Source organism: Trachypithecus francoisi, unplaced genomic scaffold (genome assembly GCF_009764315.1).
Source record: "Trachypithecus francoisi isolate TF-2019V2 unplaced genomic scaffold, Tfra_2.0 Lachesis_group2, whole genome shotgun sequence".
Lineage (NCBI taxonomy): Eukaryota > Metazoa > Chordata > Mammalia > Primates > Cercopithecidae > Trachypithecus > Trachypithecus francoisi.
The window spans coordinates 173,075,752-173,094,813 of record NW_022681465.1 but is presented as its reverse complement, the minus strand read 5'-3'; the positions used below and the strand labels follow the sequence as shown (position 1 = coordinate 173,094,813).

The window sequence follows — 19,062 nt, the reverse complement described above, 5'->3', positions numbered from 1 at the left end:
TTTGCTAAAGTTTCGTACTCTCCAGAATATGATAGCCTCCTTTTTAACAAATGATGTTTATTATTAGAATTGTCAGTACCTTTAATAATTTCATGGAAGTACAAATCATGTGTGCTTATTTTACATTCTGGGACTGGTATATTGTGAAGCAGCCTTAAGATGGAATGCTTTTATTTGGTACCCATAGACATAATGTGATCCTTGTGCTTAAGAAGTTTCTACACTAGCTGGAGCAACAAGACTGCATATGAAACATTTTGCATCTAGCTTAGTTTTTGAATTAAGTGCTATAGTGTATGCTGCTGACCAATTCATTTATTCAGCAAATATTGAAGTGCTTATTATTCACTAGGCATTCATGTGTTAGGTTTTAAGGTTAAAGGGACAAACAAAATTAAGTTAGTTTTCCATGCTGTGGACAGAGTAAATGCATCTAGCATAAAAGCTAGTGGGCTGGGTGCGGTGGCTCAAGCCTGTAATCCCAGCACTTTGGGAGGCCGAGACGGGCGGATCACGAGGTCAGGAGATCGAGACCATCCTGGCTAACCTGGTGAAACCCCATCTCTACTAAAAAAAAAAAAATACAACAAAACTAGCTGGGCGAGGTGGCGGCGCCTGTAGTCCCAGCTACTCGGGAGGCTGAGTCAGGAGAATGGTGGGAACCCGGGAGGCGGAGCTTGCAGTGAGCTGAGATCCGGCCACTGCACTCCAGCCTGGGCGACAGAGCGAGACTCCGCCTCAAAAAAAAAAAAAAAAAAAAAGACCCTTGTCTGTCATCTGTTTCGTTCATCATTTGTGAATCTCCAGCACATGGGACAGGGTCTAGCCAGTGGTAACCACCCAGTATTAGTTGCTGACTGAATAAATGTTGATAGAAATAGTTCAGGTCCTCTTGGAACTTACAAACTAGTGGTAAGACCAGGTTTTCCCAATATGTTCATATGTTCTGTGAGATGTTTCCTCTATCTGTCATATACAGATGCACACAAAAAAACAGACAGATTCAAAGACATACACAGTGTCCTGTGGTCTTGTTGATGGAGTCTGGAAGAAAATTTGTGTATCATGCATCTTGTCCATATCCAGTAACTTTTCTTCTAACCTAGTCCAACCCAAATCAATGAAAACTTGAAACACTCACAGGTTGTAGAGTTCAGTTCATATCACTGATTGGAATTTGTTTTTTTGTTTTTGAGAACCAGAGACAGTATTGCGTGGTGGTTAAAAGCATCAGCTTTGGGACCAGAGAGAAATAGGTCCAGGTCCCGGCTTTGCCTTAGATAAGTTTCTTAAGACTGTGTAAGCCTCAATTACTTTGTCTATAAAATGAGGACATTAATAGCACCTGCTTTTCAGTGCTGTCAGGAGTTAGTGAGATTAAAGCATGTATGGCGCATAGTAAAGTACTGTACTCATCCTAAGCACTTCATACAAGTTACCGATTATTTATTTATTTTTTATTTTTTTCTGTTGCCTAGGCTGGAGTGCAGTGGCATGATTTCGGCTTACTGCAGCCTCCACCTCCCAGGTTCAAGCAGTTCTGCTGCTTCAGCCTCCCCAGTAGCTGGGATCACAGAGACCCACCACTACACCCAGCTAATTTATATATATATATAATATATATATATATTTTTTATTTTTTTAAATTTTTTAATTTTTTTTTTTATTTTTTGAGACGGAGTCTCTGTTTCCCAGGCTAGAGGCTAGAGTGCAGTGGTGTGAGCTCGGCTGACTACAAGCTCCGCCTCCCGCGTTCTCACCATTCTCCTGCCTCGGCCTGCCGAGTAGCTGGGACTATAGGCACCCGCCACCACGGCCAGCTAATTTTTTGTATTTTTAGTAGAGATGGAGTTTCACCATGTTGGCCAGGCTGGTCTTGAACTCCTGACCTCAAGTGATCTGCCCACTTTGGCCTCCCAGAGTGCTGGGATTACAGACATTAGCCATCTCGCCTGGCCATAAGTTACTGATAATTCTTGTTCCTGAAATGGGAGAAGAATCCTTATCACGTGTGTATGCATGTGTGTGTCTCCTTACTTTTTTCTTACTCAAAAAAACAACAGTGTGTGTTGGCATAACCAGTAGGCTGGCACACAGTTGATGAGAATACTATAGCCACAGACTAGCTCTTAGGGGAACAGTGCCTTCAGGGGCAGTGCTGTGCCACTGTCTGAAAAAACTGGAATCAGGCCCTGTGTTGTTGAACACACTGAGGAAGCTGGCAGAAGACACTGAGGTGTAATGGGCAGGAGGGAAGCATGTGGGCTGTTCATGACTATGGAGCTTTTTCACAGGAATCAAGCTTTTCTGTCAGCTCCTGGGAGGTTCCTGGTAGTGTCGTCTATCTGAAGATAAACCCCACCTCCACCACCCACAAACAGAGAAGTCTTGATTGCAGTTCCTGTGTGGGTCCTCTGGGCGTCTTCACACTCACAGATTTGTTTATTATTTTTAATGAACTTGGCATTTCTCTGAGGCTGATTTAATGGTGCCCATTAAAGAGATGGCAGCTCCAGAGTTTCTTCATTGTAAAGCTGGCATTTCACCATGTGAGGAGGTAATTCTGTCTTCCTACCTGTGAGGCTTATTTTCTAAATCTCCCAAACTGGAGTGTTTTTAGTTGCAATGTTAAAGTTGAAATAAATCTTTATGCACTAGTTTCTGTTCACCTTAAAGGGTAAAGAACTTTGCAGATTAGAGCTACAGTTGACCTTTTCCTAGATCTTCCACTTTTCTTTTTTTTGAGGCAGGATCTTCCTGTGTCACCCAGGCTGAAGTGCAGTGGTCCAGTAGTGAGATCATGGTTCACTGCAGCCTTTAACTCCTGGGCTTAAGCCATCCTCCCACCTCAGTCTCCTGAGTAGCTGGAACCACAGGTTTGTGTCACCACACCCAGCTAAGGTTCATATTTTTCGTGAGAAATGGTTTTGCCGTGTTGCCTAGGCTCTTTTCCGAACCCCTGGGTTCAAGTGATCCTTGCATCTGGACCTCCCAAAGTGCTGGGATTACAGGCGTGAGCCACCACGCCTGGCCTTTTCCATTTCTTTCTGTGTCCTCTAATCATGTTGATTCTGGTACCAAGATAAAGTAGACCCTAGTTTAGAAAGATATAATGCATTTTTGAGTTGGGTTAAATTGATTAAATGACTTGCTTGATGTCATTGATAAACTCTAGGGCAGAGATTCTTACACTTGGCTGCACATTAGAATCTCTTTCAAAACTCCAGGTGCCTCAGGTGCCCCAGGCCTACTCCAGACTAATTCAGTCAAAATCTCTGAGGATGAGACTCAGGTTTAAGTATTTTTAAAACCTCCGTAGATGCTTCTAACATACAGCCAATTGAAGAACCAGTGCTCGAGAACATGGCCCTCAACTGGGGGCAGTTTTGCCCTGCCGGCAGGAGACATTTGGCAATATCCAAAGACAATTTTAGCAAACTAGGAGGGGTTTTATTAATTTAAATTTAGTGGGAGGGGTTATTCAGTGGGTAGAAGGCAGAGATGCTTCAAAGCACCCTACAATGCACCCAAAAGCTCCCCATAACAATTCTGTGGGCCAAAATATCAGTAGAACCAAGGCTAAGAAACAATGCTCTAGAAAAATCAGGCTAAAGAAATGCCAGAGCAATGTATATGCCTGTTGTCAGGAAATAATAGCATGTAGAAGTTTACATTTTTAACCGCCTGGCAAGATAATAAAAAGGAAGTGGTTTCGCCTTGCCCTTTGAGTCTCTTCTGCGTCTGCCATCACGGAGGCCTTGCCTTGTGGCTGGTGCACCTCCTGGTTCCAATTTCTTGGGTAGGACTTCTTCCTGTAGTTCCATAAGTTTATTCTACTTGAATGGCTTGGAAGAAGACCAAAGTTAAGAATGTTAACTTTGTATGTAACCCATAGAAATTAGCCAAGATAAATAATTTTTAAATAAGCTTTTAAATTGTTTGGCCTGATATAAAGTTTTCTAAAATTACAGAATTAACCATTTGAAAGTGATGATATAAGAACTTATATAAGAAATCTGAGTTTGTGTGCTATGGAGACTTCTTTTTCTTCTTTCTTCCTTTTCATTAGATAAGAGGAGTCTAAGAAAGACATTTTTTAATTGTATCAACATCAGTTTTGTTTAATTTTGAGATATTCAGGAATGCTTTCATAGCAGGTTATATTGACCTATATCATCAAATATTTACCTTATATAATAATAATAATAATTAATATCATCATTTGAGATGGAGTCTTGCTCTGTCACCCAGGCTGGAGTGCAGTGACATGATTTTGGCTCACTGCAACCTCCACCTCCCGAGTTCAAATGATTCTCCTGCCTCAGCCTCCCAAGTAGCTGGGATTACAGGCACAGGCCACCATGCCGGCTAATTTTTGTATTTTTGTAGAGACGGGGGTTTCACCATGTTGACTGGGCTGGTCTTGAACTCCTGACCTCAGGTGATCTGCCTGCCTTGGCCTCCCAAAGTGCTGGGATCACAGCCCTAGTTCTAGAACAAAAAGCTGATATAGGGCATTAAAGGTACCCAGCCTGCCTTATATAATTAATATCATGATCTTTATCTCCTCTGGACACATCCACTTTTCTAGAGTGTGGGACACATAAAAGATCTTTGTCATAAATAAGTTATTTTTTTTTTCTTGTATGCAGTTGTCAAATTTAGTGTTTAATCAAGGTGGTGAATTTAATTGATTTACCACCTTGATTAATTATATAAATTATAGTCAAACATTAATTATAATCGAACTGTTTTCTTCCCAAAACTGATGAAAATAGATGGTCACAGCTCTCGAAATACTCTGAATTCATTGATCTTTCGCAGGTGATTGATTGACACTTCCTTTTTTTTTTCAATTTGTCCCTTTAAACGGGGATTTCAGGTGATACTTTTAATGCTCTGTATCAGCTTTTTGTTTTTTTTTTTTTTTAAGATAGGTCTCCCTCTGTTAGCCAGGCTAGAGTCTGGAGTGCAGTGATGTGATCATAGCTCACTGCAGCCTTGACCTCCTGGGCTCCGGCAATCCTCCCACCTCAGCTTCCTGTGTAGCTGGGACTATGTGCATGTGCCATCATGCTTGGCTAATTTATTTTTATTTTTATTTTTTTGTAGAGATGGAGTCCCCCTATGTTGCCCAGGCTGGTCTTGAACTCCTAGGCTCAAGTGATCCTCGTGCTTCGGCCTCCCAAAATGCCGAGATTACAAACATGAGCCACTGTGCCTAGCCTACAACTAAATTGATGTACATATGAATCTGGGGTGATCCTGTTACAGTTTTTCAGGTTTTTTCCTCTTCCCCCCATCCTCCTGCCCCCTCCCCTCTCCTATCCCTCTTCCTGCTCCTCCGCTTCCTCCTCACCATCTCATGAACCCTTGACTCCAGTGTAATGCAGTTTATTAATTCAGTAAACATTTTAGAACCTACCGTGTGCATTTTGCATTAAATACTATACTGGTTTTAAAAATTGTTTTAGCCTATTATAGGGTTATTTGAGACACTAAGCCAATACTCTTACGTGTTCAGGTCCCTTTGACTTCCAGTGGTTGGAGTGTTTTAAAATAAGACTAGAAGAATAACAGTTCATATAATATTTGGCTTGAATACTCCTTCAGTTTTGGAACAACAGACCTGTTTCTTCATTGAATGTTAGCAGTGACTACATAATTCAAGGGATACTTTAATTGTAGTCTAATCCTGGCTTTTGTCGCTGTGCTTTTAACTTAATTTATAATTGCATTAAAAGTATTCCTGGCCAGGTGTGGTGGCTGACGCCTATCATCCCAGCACCTTGGGAGGTGAAGGTGGGAGAGTCACTTGAGCCCAGGAGTTCAAGGCTGCAATGAGCTGCGATGGCACTACTACACTTCAGCCTGGGCAATGAAGTTAGATCCTGTCTCTGAAATAAGATAAGATGAAATAAAATAATACTTTTGGATATGTAAACATTTGGGGTTTTCTTCTGGCTTTGGAGTTTGTATTCCAACATGAGGTTTTGAGAAAATAATCAGTTAATGCTATAGAGACTCTTTCCTAAAAACTTGATTTAATGAGAACCATTACAAGGTGTACTTCATAACAAGGCAGCTGTGGATGGTCAAATTTTCTCCTATGTGAGAGTCTGAGTGAGTGTGCATCTGTTGAGTGTGTGGTGTGTGTGTGTGTATGTACATACATGTTGTGGGAGAGTTCTCTGCTAGAACTGGGTAACAAGATGGAGAGAAACATAATTAAATGAGTGCTTAAGGATTGAGTGGATTAAGCCCAACTATCCTGGAACCTCTCTGGTTTCTTGGTAACCAGGCTTAGTATGATTTATTTCTATATATATTGGTGCACCTTTTATTCTGTTGTGCTTGACAATACGTTCTTTATGTGAAAGCATGCCGAGGTGGATTTGTAGCCCCTGTCTAGATATTTTCTAGAATAGGATCTATTTGTCTATGCATGTGAAAAGAACTGGTTTCATTTAGGGAGTACATAATTAACAAGGTGGGACAGGAGTTACTAGTTTTCAATTGTTTGAAAGATGTGAAAGAGGGATTGGACATACTCCGTGTATCCCGAAGGCACAACACCAGAGCCAGTGGATTGAAGTACAGGAAAACAGATTTCTGTTCAGTTCAAGGAGTGTGCGAAGAGATCACGAACCATGGGTTTGTGGTGGGGTGGATGGAGTGCAGAAATTGCCTTTCAGTGGAGGTTGTCATGATGACTACTGGGAGGGGACACAGGGCATTCAAGTAGTAGACTGGGAATAGACGTTGGACTAGATGATTTTTAAGGTTGATTTCTATCTAGCCACTCCGTGATTTTTAGGATGTATTATATCCCCTGGAAAATGAAACATGAAGATACATCTGGCATTTGAAGGGGAATTTCAGATTCATTGGCTCAGGGTCCCTAATGGCTTTTTCTCTCCAACTTCTTCAAGTCCTCCTGCAATTATACTCTTTCTCTTGTACATCACTTTCTTTCCATGTATGGAAACATCCCTGTCACCATCAGAACATGCCTTTTTATCACCCTTCTTAAAAAACAAGTTAAAGAAATTTCTGTACTCGATGTAGCCTTCCAGCTCTATGGCAGTTCTCTCCTGCCCATTCTGGCAGAACTTCTTGAAGACTTGTCTCCTGGAGTGTATGCAATCTCCCCTTCCTGCCACCCCTCCCCACTGCACCACGCCTCAAAAACCCTTTCTATTAAGGTCCCCAAAGGCCTCCATTGTAACAAATTCCGTGGCCTGTTGTAGTCGTCATCTTTTTCAGCCTCTCAGTAGTAGTTGGCATCATCCATCCCGGCTCCTTCTTTTTCTTTTTGCAGTATGCCCTTGTAACCACCCCTGCCCACTCACTGCCCCTTGAAGTGCTGTCCTGACTTGTCTTCCAGGGCATCACATCCCCTTTTTTTCTCCTACCTCAATAACTGTTCTCTCCAAGGGCCTCTACAGATGGAATTACCCCAGGGCTCAGTCATTGACTTTCTTCTCCATACTACACTGTTTCTAGGGTTCTTAACCTGCTAAAAACAAACAAACAAAACAAAACAAAAAAAAACTAAACTAAAAAAGAATAGACTTTATCCAAGTCTAGTTAATTCAGAACCTTTGGAGAAGACTTGTGAGCATCAGTTTTTGTTTTGTTTTGGTTTGAATTGGTTTTTTTGTTCATTTTTTGTTAGTGGGCATACCAGCGTACAGCCAGGATTAAGAATAGCGATGATTTCTAGTCCTGGGGGATAAATACCAAATACTAATAACTTCCAAATTAATGTACTTAACACATTTTTCCCAAACTCCAGACGTGATAATTCTGTTGTCTGTTTTACATTTCCAGTAGAAATAGGCATCTTAATTGCATGCCCCTTCCCCGACACTGGCTCCGTCTTGCGTTTGCCCTTCATGCACGCAGCTCTCAGGCCACAAGCCCAGGAGACATCCTGATTCCTCTGTTACCTCATGACACAGCTCACCAGGCAGCAAGTTCTTTCCACTGGCCCTAGCAAATATGCACATCCTAAATCTCACTGCTTCTCCCACCACCACTTCTCTTCTGGGTATACTCAGGAGCCTCCTAACTCCCCCATGCTCTTGCCCTGTCACTCTCAGACAGTCCGTATGCAGTCAGAATGGTCTTATCACTGATGACAGTCATTCCCTTGCCCTGCCATGGCTTTCCATTCCAACGGACAAACTCCCCACTCCTTACCAGGAGCTACAGGCTACCCTTCATGTGGCCTCTGCCTGATTCTGCGAACTCATTTCCTCCCACTCCCTCCTTCCCTGCCCCAGTCAGGCCACACTGACCACCATGCTGTTCCTCAAACTTCCCAAGCCCGTTCCTCCTACTTCAGAGCCTTTGCACACACCCCTCCCTCTGCCTGGAAGCCCCTTCCCCATAGATTGTTCCTTGGCTCTCACCCTAATTTTTCTCCAGTTTCTGCTCAGATATTACCCCAGGAGAAAGCCCATCCAAAATGCTCCTCTCTCCCACCCACTCTCTAGCCCCTGCCTCTGGTTTATTTTTTCCCTCCACAGCATTTATCTCACTCAAAAATCCTGTTTTTCCAGCTATTTTGTTAGAACTTTTGTCACTGCTCTATCCCCAGGACCATCGGCAGTGCTCACACACCGTAGGTGACGTATACATACTTGTGGCTGAATGATGAAGTGCTACTCCTTAAGGAGTGGTCCCAGGACCTAGGCGTTTCATCACTTCTCTGGCCCTTGACCCCTTTTCCAGCCTCTGAGCAGACCATGCTGGCTATGGCCAGGATCTCCTGTTAAGTTTATCTCAGAACCTACCCTCTTCTTGCTGCCTCCCATTTGGCCCCCTGCTGTTTACCAGCACAGGCATGGAGAAGTTGAGCAACCTCTGGCATTTTAGTGCTAGGTGGGAACCTTTCACTCCTCTTCCTGACCATTCCAAACGAGTCCACGCTGCTCCCGTTTTCTGTAGACAGACTGGTCCTCGATAATCCACTTTCCTGATTTTCCTCCCCCTTTTCTCTTTGCCCGTCATCGGTCTTTGCAGGCTCCTTCCCCTTTGTCCAATATCAAAATGTTGATATTTCTTGGTCTCTACCTGGATTCTCTGCCCTTCTTATTCCACTCTCTCCCTGGTGACCCTGCCCATTCCTAGGGTTTCAGATTCTCTACATGTCAGTGACTCCCAAACTTATATTCCAGCCCCAAGCTCTTGTCTGAGTTCTAGACCTGGGTGTCTAGCTAGAAAATGCTCTTTGGTGTCTCGCAGGCAACTCAAATTTGATGTGAAGAAAGCTGAACTTGCCTTCTCTTTCACTTTTCCCCTTAGTCAATGACCCAGGTAACTATCTCGAAACCTGGAAGGCTTATTCTTCTGGCCTTACCCCTATGCCCAATGATTGCCAGAATTGTCAGTTCTCCCGGTGAATAGCTGTACACTCTATGTACTGCCAGTCACTGTGCACTGCTAACTAAGACCAAGCCACTGCCGCCATCTCTTTCCTAGGTTACTTTAAGGGCAGTTGCATCTAGTCTAACGTCCTGTGCTGCTATTGGCCTTCATAAAATGTCCATCTCATTGCATCATCCTTTGCTTAAGATGCCTCATTAGGCCAGGCGCGGTGGCTCACGCCTGTAATCCCAGCACTTTGGGAGGCTGAGGTGGGCAGATCACGAGAGTCAGGAGATGGAGACCATCTTGGCTAACACGGTGAAACCTTGTCTCTACTAAAAATACAAAAAAATTAGCCAGGTGCGGTGGTGGGTGCCTGTAGTCCCAGCTATTCGGGAGGTTGAGGCAGGAGAATGACGTGATCCCGGGAGGCAGAGCTTGCGGTGAGCCAAGATCGCGCCACTGTACTCCATCCTGGGCAACAGTGCCAGACTCTCTCAAAAAAAACAAACAAAAACAAACAAAAAAGATGCCTCATTAGAGTTTTGATAAAATCTAAACTTTTTAACAGGGCTTATAAGATCCTGAATAACGTGTTCCCAAACTGACTGCATTTCTTGGAGTTTCTCGGAAATATCTGCCTCCCTCAAACACACCCCCACCCCACCCTGCATACATACACATCGCTCTTCTGGCCACTTGTTTGTCATTTACCCTAGAGTCTAACATGGGGCACAGTAAGGCCTCAATAAATATTTGTTGAATAAATATAGGAAGGCAGTGGTCCTGGATTGTAATTGTGTGTCCTCAAATTTTAATTTAATTTACCTTAAAAATGTAAAGGCTTCCAGAGTCAAAAGTTGCTGTTTTTTTTTTGTTGTTGTTGTTTTTTTTTTGAGACAGAGTCTCGCTCTGTCGCCCAGGCTGGAGTGCAGTGGCCAGATCTCAGCTCACTGCAAGCTCCGCCTCCCGGGTTTACGCCATTCTCCTGCCTCAGCCTCCCGCGTAGCTGGGACTACAGGCGCCCGCCACCTTGCCCGGCTAGTTTTTTGTACTTTTTAGTAGAGACGGTGTTTCACCGGGTTAGCCAGGATGGTCTCGATCTCCTGACCTTGTGATCCGCCCGTCTCAGCCTCCCAAAGTGCACTGTTTTGTTTTATAGTGCTGTGTATGTTTCCCTCCACTCTGTAGTTTCCAGAGGGTTATTAAAAATGGAACTAAACGAAGTATGTGGGCTTCTGTTAGCAAATCAGTTTTAATCTGTGCTCTTTGGCCGTTGAGTGCTGAGCTTAGGAGGCTGCCAGATGGGGACACAGGAACCAAATCACCTTTGCTTCCCAGTGAGGAACAGGGGCGTAAATTGGCTGAATGGGCTTCTGCAGTAAAACTTCTTCAACTTGAGCTTGTGTAAGCCAGGATCAAAATACCTGAGACTTGTTGAGACTTGTCTAGACTGTTTATTAAACTTTCAAACCTGTTTGGGAAGAAGGCTTGGAACAACAGTAGGTTTGGGCTTGTGAAGTAAATCTTATTTAAAGGAAATAAACAAAAGCTTAATCATGTTTACTTTGTAACAATATAGGTAAAACTGTTGGTTGCTGTTGTAATGAATCTAAAAAAGAATCGAGAATTTTTTTTTCCTTAGAAGTTCCAGGTTCAACAACGAAACCCCAAAAATACAAAAATTAGCCAGGTGCATTGGCTGGCGTCTGTAATCCCAGCTACTCGAGAGGCTGAGGCAGGAGAATCACTTGAACCCGGGAGGTGGACGCTGCAGAGAGCCAAGATCGTGCCACTGCACTCCAGTCTGAGCCATAGAGCAAGATGCCATCTCAAAAAAAAAAAAAAAAAATTCCAAGTTCACTATTCCCAACTTCCCCCTCGGGGCTGGGAGCTCCTGGGTGAGGTTTCTAAGTCTCCATCCTCTCAGAACTCCTATCTTTAATTTCTTTTTGCATAGATCAGAGGGGCCTCCGAGTCACTGCCGAGTCACAGGGATAAGCAGAAAGGGAATGACACACTTCCTGCCCCAAGTTCTAGGGAGTTTTTATGGTTTGTTTTTCTGTTTCGCTTTGAAGATTCCCTGAAAAGACAGAAGATTGCCCCAGCTGCCTCCTGATTGGCAACCTCTATTTATTTATATGATTTCATAGGATATCCTCTCTGCTATACCTTGTAACTCACAGGATTTTTGAAACCTTTTTTCCTTCTCACAGCAGTATTACATGTTTGTGTAGTGTATTTATCAACTACAATTTGACCAATTAAAAAAAAAAAAAAGAGGCACTCGTTATTGTCACTACCCAGAAAAAAATATATTGTGAATATCATCATTCCAGGCTCTTTTCTGTGTGCTTCTAGTTTTCTCTTGAAAAATTACATATGGCTGACTGGGCGTGGTGGCTCATGCCTGTAATCCCAGCACTTTGGGAGGCCGAGGCAGGCAGATCACAAGGTCAGGAGTTCGAGACCAGTCTGGCCAACATAGTGAAACCCTGTCTCTACTAAAAATACACAAAAAATTAGCTGTGGGTGGGTGTGGTGGCGGGTGCCTGTAATCCCAGCTACTCAGGAGGCTGAGGCAGGAGAATCTCGTGAAGCTGGGAGGTGGAGGTTGCAGTGAGCCAAGATCGTGCCACTGCACTCCAGCATGGGCAACAGAATGAGACTCCATCTCAAAAAATAATAATAATAATAATAATAAATAAAAATTATATATGGTTTTATGGTTAATTTCTTTGCTTTTATATATTATTTTTTAGCCTTTGTGAAGAGTTCTCATGTTATTAATACTCTGCAAGTTCGGTTTTAAAGATTGCATTACTGGCCAGGCGCAGTGGCTCACACCTGTAGTCCTAGCCCTTTGGGGGCCTGAAGCAGGAGGATTGCTTGAGGCCAACGGTTCAAGACCAACCTGGCCAACATAGCAAGACCCTGTCTCTTAAAAAATAAAAAATAAAAGACTGCATTACATGCCATTATATGGATGTGCCGTAATTTACTTACCCAGTCCTCATGTGGATACTTAGGCTCCAAAAGTTTTCATACAGGGTCATTGTCATAACCCCGTGCAGCTTCCTTGCACTTGTCCACACTTCTGTCTCTTTCATGGGATATATTCCTGTAACTGGTTCAAAGGGCCTGTGAAGTTTTCAGGTTTTTGATCTTTATTGTCACTTTGCCTTCCAGACGTTTGTCCTGTTTTACATTCCCACCATATAATATAAACTCGTTACCATGTCTTGTATGGTCTACATATTCTGGCCTTTGCCTAACTCTCAGCTGCTTCCTGCACCTTTCCTCCCCTTGCTTCCATCACTGTAGCCACACCAGCCCCTATCCCCTCCTTCCCCTGAAGCATGCCTGGCTTGTCCTGTCTTGGGCTGTGGCACTTGCTCTTTCTGCTGCCCAGACCATTATTCCTGTGGCTTTCAGCCTATACCGCCGATGCCACTTCTGCTAGAGTGGTCTCCATCAGAACCCCCTGTTTATTTTTGCCCTAGCACCTTTCATCATCTGTCCTTTATTTATGTATATGCTTACTGGTCTGCTGCCACTTTTTCCCACTGAATGTCAGTTTTGTAAGACAGGCAACCCCTTGTATTTCATTTCCCATGTCCCCAGCATCTAAGTCAGTGCCTGCCATTCAGTAGGTACTGGGTAAATGCAGGTGGATTCATTCATGCTGAATGAATGAAGAAATCTCCCTGTCGTCTAGGAATGTGTGGTGTAATAGGGTAGGGCTGATGAGGTGTATATAGTGATAGTTACCTCTTGGAGCCAAACATGGCTGTCTCTTGGAGCAAAATGTGGGAAATGCTGTAAGTGTCCAAATATCACGGAGATGCAGAAGTGGGAACCAGTGACTGGCTACAGTGTCACGAAAGGCTTCGTCTGAGCTGAGCCTTGGGAGACTGGCAGTGTTTTGCAGCTGGTGAGGATGGAAGGAAACCAAGGGGCTGAGGAAAGTGGATGAGCAGAGGCCCAGAGGCAAAACGGTGGGGGCAGGACTGGGGATTGCTTTAAATCCTATGTTGACTCATGGACTCGGACCCCTGAGCAGCAGGGAAGCATTGCATGTTCCTCATCAGAGGGTGACATGGTGAGTGAGGATATGGAAGTGCTTTTTAAACTTAATTCTAGGTACACATGGCAATGTTAAGGGTGATCAGGCTGTGCTTTGGGAAGCATGAGGACAACTAAGTAAGAGGCACAGGAAGTTCAGGCCAGAGGATGAGCCTGAAGGAGGTTGGGGTGCTGGGGCTGGAGATGAGGAGAAGGCAGAGGAGTGTTTTGGAGGTGAGGAAGAGGGAGAGTGGGACCCACAATGACACTGACTCGGAGAGTTTTAGTTTGAATGACTGATGGGAAGATGAGATATGGAGCCCTAGAAGAGCTGTTTGGAAGTAAGAACACTTATGAATTTAGTTTTGACCCATCCCTTTACTGAATTAGTGAGCCTCTTCCAGATTAAACCAGCCCATGTGCCCTCCTTTGTCCTGAAGGGGCTTGGGTAACAAGAAGATAGAAAAGAGGAGACAGAAGTATATACCACAGGATGGAGGCTCGGGCTCCCATGGCCTCTTCCTCCTTTGTAAGAAGAGGACTGCATTTGTGGAAAGGGGAAATGAGGCTCCAACTCCTTTCCCTCCTAGAAATGTTGTTTCCTGGAAATGTCTGACGAGATGTTGTTTCCTGGAAATGTCTGTTCCCAGGCCCCCACTGGGAATGATTTGCCGCCAGCCTTGTCGTTGAGTAAATTTGTTCGTGTTGTTAGCCTGAGGCAGATGGGGGCGGATGGGTGTTTACTGTGGAGTACATGAACATGTGGGCTCAGGGTATAAATGGGAAGAGGCCCAGAACTGGGTGACATATCATATTTCCCCCACAAACATTCAAAAATTATGTGTGCTTTTCTTAGGGAAAAAAATCAAAGGGAAAGTACTCAAGACATGTTATAATTCTGATTGCTGTCTAAATTGAAAAAGGTTTTTTTGTTTTGTTTTTGTTTTTGTTTGTTTTTTGGGACAGAGTCTCACTCTGTTGCCCAGGCTAGAGTGCAGTGGCACGATCTCTGCTCACTGCAACCTCTGCCTCCTGGGCTCAAGCGATTCTCCCGCCTTAGCCTCCCAAGTAGCTGGGACCACAGGTGCCCACTACCACAACTGGCTAATTTTTGTATTTTTAGTGGAGACGGGGTTTCACCATGTTGGCCAGGTTGGTCTCGAACTCCTTGCCTCAGGTGATCCACCCACCTCAGCCTCCCAAAGTGCTGGGATTACAGGTGTGAGCCACCATGCCCAGCCGTGTTATCTTACTTAAGCTTTACAGCAACCCTAGGAAGGAGGTTATTATTATTCTCATTTTACAAATGAAGTGACTGAGGCCCAGAGAAATTAAGTTACTATCTCAAGGTCATACAGTAAGTGGCAGAGATTAACTTGAACTCAGATATGTCCAACTCTAGGCTGTTACATTATAATACATGAGCTTAAGAAAAGAAACTTCTTCTTGAAAGATATGAGAAGATATATTAATGTCCGGCTAAGTGAAGTAAGATGAAAGAAAAGAAAGGGAACAGGTCTCCCTGCAGGGAAGAAACAGACCATAAGGAAGATCAACCTAGCTGGGCTTGAAATAGCTTCCAGGGAAGAACCTGAGCAGTTTCTAAACATTTTAAAATGTAATCTAAAACTACAGTATACTTACATTGTTCAAAAGTCAGAATGTAAATATATGGAGTGGAAAAGCTCTTTCTCTTCTTTGCCACCCACTGCAGTTCTGACCCTCGACCCTTGCCCTTGCTTCCAACAGACAACTTGGCCTCCCAAAGTGCTAGGATTATAGGCATGAGCCACTGCGTCCAGCCTGGAAAAGTTTTTGAAACTTATTTTTCAAAACAAAAATTTGGTGTGAAAATACCCACATGAGTAAAACTACATAATGAGAAAGCTCTCTGTCCTCTAGAGAGGGAGTGGAGATTAGAAGTGCTTGGCTAGCATTCTCTGGAATGTTGTCTTTTCAAGAAACCACCTTCTGCTACCTTAAAAACAAAAGAAGGTTTAACAGAATGCAAATGGAAGTGAAAATGGGAGAGGCACAGATGAGAAGCCAGCAGAACTTGGTGAGTAAGTGACTACCCAAACCAAGGGAGGAATCCGTGATGACTGAGTGACAAGGTTGTGAAGGGAGCCAGAGAGATTAAAACAGAGAGAAAAAAATAACAGGTTGGTGATGGAGGGAGGATGAGAAATTTAACTTGGGAAATATCATATGTTGCCTTATTAACCAGAATTTCTAGAAATTTACAGAGAAATATACCTTACAATTGGATAGTTTTTCTTGGCAAATTGAGAGTTTAATTAGTTTAGTATTTTACTACTAGGGATCATGTTCAGTTTTACATGAGGTTTTGCAATGGAAGAATGCTATAAAATGTCAGGACTCTGTTTATATTCAGTTCAGTAGAGAATAAACCACATTCAAGTGCCAGCATGTTTATTGCAGCCAGCACTCAGTGTTTCTTTGCTTTCTAAATGCTGATTTAGTGTTTTCATTGGTGGTGCAAGTGTGAAGAGAGACTTGAGCATGAATCATAGGAAGAGAGACGTAGATGCTCATTCTGCAGGCTTAGGACCCAGTGAGTGCCACAGCTGTGCTGCTCGCCGCTAGTGGTGGGATTCTGGGCAAGCCTTTCGGCCTCCTTGGATGGCCTTGTTTTCTTCACTTGTGAAAGGAGGTTAGATGGTATCAGCAGTCTTACCAACACCCAAGTTATCTGATTCTAAGAGAAATTAGAAGACAGTCTTCTTTTTTTGCTTCTAACAATAACATTTTTACACAATTTATACTTAAAACATAGAAACAAGTACTACATGATAGAAAGGCCTACCTTCCCACACTTACCTTTTGTGCGGCCCATTTGGGTGGGCAGCCTGAATGGCAGCTGTGGTGATGACAGACCTGAGCAGTCTCTGCCCCAGTGCTGGCCCTCAGCAGCAGCTGTCCACACTGCTTAACTCATCACTCTACCTGGCCTTAGGAGGACTTTTGACTTTCTATTAAATAGAAAGGTGTTCTTTCTACTTTCCATACAGTTTACTTTTTGTGCTTTCTGTCTGGTGAAGCATGGATGCTTTTGCGATATGATATGAAGAGAAAAAAGCCAGCAGACATAGGTTCATATCCCAGCATTCTGCTGAACAGATACGTTAACTTTATGGAGCTGGCTTTCCACATCTGTAATCCAAGGATAATGATGCCCACCTCCCAGGGTTTTGGCGAGGACTGAGCGGATCACAGTGAGAGCACCATGCACACTGTGGACATCTCCAGGTGCTTAGCAGCAGGATTTCCCCAGCCTTGTCTAGACATGGACCATGCAAGGCCATGTCTAGACAAGGTTGGGGAAATCCTGTGCCATGCAAGGCCTCCTCCTTTATGTGAGAAGTGAGTCTGACCATCCGCCGTCTCTGTTAGAACATCTGGAAAATGCTTCTGAGCATATTGTTTATCTCAGTCACCGAGTCTCCTGGAATAATTCCTTCTCAGCCTGCCTTCCTCCCTGCTTCACCAATGACTCTTTCCTCTTTGAAGAAGAGGAGAGAGACAAAGAAGAGTAAGTTAAATAGAGGAGGGGGAAGCTCTGATTAGCACCATGGTTTAGGGAGGCCCTTGAAAGAGGTCGCATGGGTGGGATTCAGCATTTGGAGGAGGGTACAGAGAGGACTGATGGGAAGAGAGAAAGGTTGAACAGAAAGAAAATGAAGTTAATCTTGGCAGCCATGGCATTAAGCACTAGGGATTAGGGAATGTCCTGGGAATGCCAAAGCATAAAGGCCAAGGTGTTTTGTAGACATTTTCAGTTCTGTCTGAAGCTGGAGAATTAGATGAAATAAACAAATGAAAGTATCTTTTTTTTTTTTTTTACAGACACAAATGTCATCACTCTTTTGATGATTTGTTGAATGTGTTGCTGATAAGGATGTGGGTAACTATAAAGGAAACATTTTTCTTGGGGTATGTGACAAGCAGTGGATGAAACTAGGCCAGCGAGAGCATGTGTGTCTAGTGATTGTTCTGGGAGGGTAGGGGTTAGGCCTCATGCCTCTCCTCTCAGCCCTGCCCTATTGTGCAGGGTCCTGTTGAATATGCTGCTTAACCTCTCTGCTCTGACACTCACTTTGGAAACTGGGATTGCCACCCACTTTCGCTGGGTGTGGAGAGAGTGAAATGATGTAAATGATAGTCTCGCTCTGAGATGCTGAGATAATGTGGAGCACACACACACGGAAGAGAAGGATCTGATTTTCTCATGGCCGCCATCATGTGTTTGTAGAGAGATAGAGAAGTACCAGATAAGATGGCCACAGACTTCCCTAATGACAGCTTATTTGCTGTTATTGTGACACTCCAGAGTGCCTCCATGACTGGCAGTGGCAGTTGCACTCTCAGGGGCTGGGGGTTAGGGGTTGGGGTACAGATTAGCCCTGCGCTTCTGCTGCAGAGCTGTGCTCACCAAGAAAAAGGCCAAGAGCCACCTATATTCCTGAGCACAAATTGCTTTCACAAAGCTGGGTCTGGACAGATTCTTCAGCCACTAGGCCACCAGGCAGGGCTCCTAGGGCTGGAAGTTCTGGCTGCCTGCTCTCTCCTCCTTGCCTTGAAGCACGGGTGATGCATTCACATTGGGCCACCATCACAATGTTGATCCCCGAACCTACCTAGCGTGTCTTAATTCACAAGTCCTATGGAAGCATGGAAGTGCTGTGCATAGTCATATCTACAAAGAGATATTAGCTTTTTTTTTTTTTTTTTTTTTAACATAAGGCTATTCTGTAACGTTTGGCTGCTTCACAAATACTTACTTGAGAATCTCCCTGCTGTGTAGCCTGTGTCTATGACTCTTCTTTCTTCCCAAATAGAGTAGGGTAAGCAGGATGCTAACTGCTGGGACTGGTTTAAACAGCACACTTTGAATAGATCAGGGGACATCCTGGGCACTCTAGTCTCAAGTGAGAGAAGAGGATGTCTTAGGGAAATGCTTGTGCAGATGCTTTGCTTTTTGTTCTCCTGTTTTTGGAGAGCTCTCTCCAAAACCAGGAGTTTCCTGCTGGGTGTAGAGGTGCCCACTGGATACATGAGGCTACCATGTGCAGCCTCCTCTGCCCTTGCCTGGTGTTGGCACCTTGCTGGTGCCTCCCCGACTGGGCCTGGAGCATGTGTAAAGATGGCAGTTGTTTTCACGTAGGACTGCAGGATTCTTCCTCCAGCCTTCTCTTCCTGCAGCCTCACTGCACTGCCCCATCCTCCCCCAGCAGAACTGGAAAGAGTGGTTTCTGGTGACCACCTAGCCATGCGGCCACGACTGAGGTCACATTTTAGGGAAATGTGAGAGGCCTGTTTCTCTGTTTAGATGCAGTATTTCTGCTCTTTGTAACTTACCCTTGGAATTGCCAGTGAGTCATGGCCTGGGAAGTCCTTGTGATTTAGAGTCCTGCACTTCCAGGAAGAGCTTTCGCTTGACATCTTCTTTGACCCTTAGTCCCTGATGAAGTTTACATGGCATGAAAGACCAGTCAGAATTTGGGGAGATAACCCAAAAGAACACAAAAATATGGTTTCTAAGGTATAAGTGTCATATTGCTCTGAGTTAGTCACATGATAATGTAGGCCAAAGAAAATAAG

At 44.0% G+C, this 19,062-nt stretch overlaps 1 protein-coding gene across 1 annotated transcript in view; it reads left to right on the top strand.

The window, feature by feature from the left end:
• Nucleotides 1-19,062, top strand: part of TNFAIP8 (TNF alpha induced protein 8) — a 131,647-nt gene that overhangs the window by 41,514 nt on the left and 71,071 nt on the right. The gene's annotated exons all lie outside the window — the stretch shown is intronic.